We start from the raw sequence: 5,000 nt of genomic DNA, 5'->3' as shown, positions 1-5,000 counted from the left end.
TAAATCTCTCTCAGTGCCTATTAGATTTGTGTGTACCTGTGATGGAATACTAATAAAAAGACAATTACATTTTTTCAAATTCAAAATACTGCACAGCATATACAAAAGATACAATAGATTAACAAATTGGTCCATTTATATCTAATATTCTGTTTCATTTATTTCTATATATTTTTTATTAATCTATGTAGCTATTTTTCTACCAATCAGTCTATCTATCTCTGTACATGTGTATCTATCTGCTTGTCTATCTTTGTCGCTACCTTTCTGTCTTATCTATTTTCATTGCTACCTATCTGTCTATTCATCTATCTATCTATCTGCCTATCAATCTCTTTCTACCTCCTTATATATGCATCTATCTGTTTGTCTATATATGTAGATGCCTGTCCATTTTCTATCAATCTATTTACCTGACTATATTCCTATGGAACTATCTATTTCTCTCTCTCTCTCTCTCTCTCTCTCTCTATATATATATATATATATATATATATATATATATACTGTATATATACATATATATACATATATGTATATATATATACATATGTATATATATGTATATATATACATATATATAGATATATATATATATATATATATATATATATAGTTATCTATCTATCTGCCTATCTCCTCATATGTTTATCTATCTGTTTGTAAATGTACCTATCTGCCTGTCTAACTATCTGTCTGTCTCCTTAATTCTATCTGCTTGCCTATTTATATATGTATGTATCTGTCTGTCTCCTTATATGTGTATTTATTTACTTGTCTATGTACCTATCTATATCTATCTGTCCCTCTGTCTGTCTTCTTATATGTGTATCTGTCTGCTTGTCTATGTAGCTATCTATCTATCTGTTTATCTGTCTATCTGTCTAGCTATCTCTCTGTCCGTCTCTTTATATCTGCTTGTCTGTGTAGCTATCTGTCTATTTATCTATCAATCTATCTATCTATACAAATATTCTAGTTGTAAATCACTTGCCCATAATATCCACTTCAAACTATTTTTCTCACAACCTCATCTCCCATGGATGACCTGACCTGATCTGACCTGAGCTGAACTGAGGTCATATTTTCAACACATTGGTGACCCCCCACCCCAGCCCACTCCCAGCATAGTCTTGATACACCATAGATAATTTAATTGATGAAACAAAACGTTTGATCCGTAATAAACAAAAACTAATTGATCTAAACTGTCCGCATTTCTTCTGACCCGGGCAGTGTGGCGGGAGACAGGGAGGTCCTTCATTCACTAAAGTTAACGGGGGAAGACATGGGTGAAGTAAAGTGGGAGTGCGTGCCTTGGTTATTATTGTTATTATTTTTATTTTCAATATTATTATCATTATCATTATTACTATTATTATTATTATTATTATTATTACTATTATCAATATTATTACTATTATCAATATTATTATTATTATTATTATTATTATTATTATTTGCAATATCATTATTATTATTATTATTATTATTATTATTATTATTATTATTATTATTATTTTATTTATTGTTATTATTTATTATTACTTTCAAAATTTTCTGTCATACTTCTACCTCATTTCACATCTGCTCTCCTCTTTGCCTCCTTTACCTTTTGCTTTACTTCTCTTTTCTTTTCTTTGTAATAAAAAGATGTTTTGGAAAGAAATTAAGAGAGGAAGAGGAGGCGAATCAAGTAGGGAAGAAAAGGTAAAAGGTACAGGTGGAGAGATGATAATGGAAGAGATGGCAGTAAGGGGAAGATGGGCAGAATATTTTAGGGAGTTGCTAAATGTGAAGGAGGATAGGGAAGGAAAGATAGCTGCAGTGGGAAATGCGAAGAAAATGAGAGTGATGAGTGAGGAGAATGGAGGAGAAATAGGGAAGGATGAGGTGAAGGCAGTTGTAAAGATGATGAAAGCAGGTAAGGCACCTGGTCTGGATGGATGCCATGCAGAATGTCTGAAAAAGGGAGGTTCAGTGATGGTGGACTGGTTGGTGAGGTTATTTAATGTTTGCTGGAGAGAGGGTAGAGTACCGGAGGACTGGAGAAGTGCCTGTATAGTTCCTCTTTACAAGGGAAAAGGGGACAAGTGTGAATGTAGTAGTTTCAGAGGGATTAGCCTGTTAAGTGTAGTAGGGAAGGCTTATGGGAGGATCTTAATTGAGAGGATTAGGAGAGGAACAGAAGGAGTAATTGGTGAGGAACAGTGTGGTTTTAGGACAGGTAGAGGTTGTGTAGATCAGATCTTTGTGGTAAGACAGATATGTGAGAAAGCTATAGGAAAGGGGAAGGATGTTTTTTGGGCTTTTATGGATCTGGAAAAGGCTTATGATAGGGTAGACAGAAAGGCACTGTGGGAGGTTATGCAGATTTATGGGATAGGAGGAAAGCTTTTGGGAGCTGTCAAGAGTTTTTATGAGAGTAGTAGAGCTTGTGTCAGGATTAGAAATGAAGAGAGTGAGTGGTTTGAAGTAAAGGTGGGACTTCGTCAAGGATGCGTTATGTCGCCCTGGCTGTTCAACTTATACATGGATGGGGTGGTGCGAGAGGTGAATGCTAGGGTAGTGGGTCAGGGATTGGAGATGGTTAAAGAAAATGGAGAAAAGTGGGAGGTGAGCCAGCTGTTGTTTGTGGACGACACTGCGCTTGTGGCAGGGTCGGAGGAGGGATTGAGGAAGCTGGTGGCAGAGTTTGGGAGATTATGTGATAGAAGAAATCTAAAGATAAATGTGGGTAAAAGTAAGGTGATGAGATGTACAAGGGGTGAAAGTGGCAGTAGACTGGAAGTGAACATTAAGGGAGAGCGACTGGAGGAAGTGGATAGTTTTAGATACTTGGGTGCAAGTGTAGCAGGAAAAGGTGGAGTGAAGGTGGAGGTAGAATGTAGATTGAGAGAAGCGAGTAAATGCCTTGGTGGATTAAAGAGTGTAATGAGGAATAGACATTTGGGAATGGATGCGAAGAGGAGACTGTATGAAGGAGTGATTGGTATGGAAGACAGATGTGGAGGGAGTGAACATGAGGGGACGTCCTAGGATGAGGTGGATGGATGGGGTGAAGGGGGCTTTGGGGAAGAGGGGAATGTCTGTTGAGGAAGGAAGGGAGAGGACGGAAGACAGAGGTGAGTGGAGAATGGTTGTATATGGATGATGTTGTGATTGCATGAGGAGGAATGGGCAGGGGGGTGGGGGGTGGGGTAGTATGTGTGAGTAAATTTTGACGCAGCCCGAAGGGATTTCTCCCCGTCCTCTCCTTATATGCAAGGGGGGACGGAGAGGGGGGGTCGCCGATTAAATGAAGCGGCCTTGCTGTGGATGTGCTGTGTCTTGCGACACTGCTTCTGACCCAGGGCGGTGGGCAGGGTGCAGGGATGACCCGTCATCCAGGAGGTGCTCAGATGAGAGGGAGGGTGGGAGGGGTGTGGAGTGTATTTAGGGATGAAATGGGTGGGAGTGTTTTATGCCTTTCCCTTTTTGGCTACCTCCCTTGGAAGGGGGAAAAATCCTTGGTATATGTATGTATATGTATTATTTATTATTATTATTATTATTATTATTATCATTATCATAACTGAAATTTATCTATTCTTATAGTAATGCAAACACTGTGTGAAAAAAAGAAGAAAGAGAAGAGGAAGAAAAAAAAAGAGAAAAAGAAAGAACGAAAAAAAAGAGAAAAAGAAAGAACGAAAAAAAAGAGAAAAAGAAAGAAAGAAAGAAAAAACAAAAAAATACAACGTCCAGGCCGTTCTCCCAAGCCCAATTCTTCTTCCTCTCTCCTCCTCCTCCTCCTCCTCCTCCAGGCCGTCAAAGGGCAAACATTAGCCGCTCCTCCTGCTCCTCTTCTTCATTTTCGTTCTCTTCCTCTTATTCCTTTTCATCTTCCTTTTCTTCCTCCTCTTTTTCCTCTTCTTCCTCCTCCTCTTCCTCTTATTCCTTTTCATCTTCCTTTTCTTCCTCCTCTTCTTCCTCCTCTTCCTCCTCTTCTTCCTCTTCTACTCTTTCTCCTCTTCTTCCGCCTCCTCTTTCTCCTCCTACTCTTCTTCCTCTTTCTCCTCTTCTTCCTCCTCCTCTTCCTCCTCCTCTTCCTCTTATTCCTTTTCATCTTCCTCTTCTTCCTCCTCCTCTTTCTTTTCCTCTTTCTTCTCTTCTTCCTCCTCCTCTTACTACTCCTCTTTCTCCTCTTTCTCCTCCTCCTCCTCCTCTTACTCCTTCTCCTCTTTCTCCTCCTCCACTTCCTCCTCTTTCTCCTCCTCCTCCTCCTCGTCCTCCTCTTCCTCTTCCTCCTCTTCTTCCTCTTCCTCCTCTTCTTTCTCCTCCTCCTCCTCTTTCTCCTCCTCCTCTTCCTCCTCTTTCTCTTCCTCCTCCTCCTCTTCCTCTTCCTCCTCCTCTTTCTCCTCCTTCTCTTTCTCCTGCTCCTCCTCTTCCTCCTTCTCTTTCTCCTCCTCCTCCTTCTCTTTCTCCTCCTCTTCATTCTCCTCCTCCTCCTCCTCCTCCTCCTCCTCCTCCTCTTCTTCCTCTTCCTCCTCCTCTTTCTCCTCCTCCTCTTTCTCCTCCTCCTCTTCTTCCTCTTTCTCTTCCTCCTCCTCCTCCTCCTCTTCTTCCTCTTCCTCCTCCTTTTCTCCTATTCCTCCTCCTCTTTCTCCTGCTCCTCCTCTTCCTTCTTCTCTTTCTCCTCCTCCTCCTCCTTCTCTTTCTCCTCCTCCTCCTCCTTCTCCTCCTCCTCCTCCTCTGTCTCCTCCTCCTCCTCCTCTTCTTCTTCCTCCTCTTCTTTCTCCTCTTTCTCCTCCTCCTCCTCTTTCTCCTCCTCTTCTTCCTCTTTCTCTTCCTCCTCCTCCTCCTCCTCTTCTTCCTCTTCCTCCTCCTCTTTCTCCTGCTCCTCTTCCTTCTTCTCTTTCTCCTCCTCCTCCTCCTTTTTCTCCTCCTCCTACTCCTCATTCTCCTTCTCCTCCTCTTCCTCCTCCTCTTTCTCCTCCTCCTCCTCCTCTTCTTTCTCT

This window comes from Oratosquilla oratoria, chromosome 8 (assembly GCF_046742065.1).
Source record: "Oratosquilla oratoria isolate Oo_2021 chromosome 8, ASM4674206v1, whole genome shotgun sequence".
NCBI lineage: Eukaryota > Metazoa > Arthropoda > Malacostraca > Stomatopoda > Squillidae > Oratosquilla > Oratosquilla oratoria.
This window is presented reverse-complemented; position numbering follows the sequence as displayed.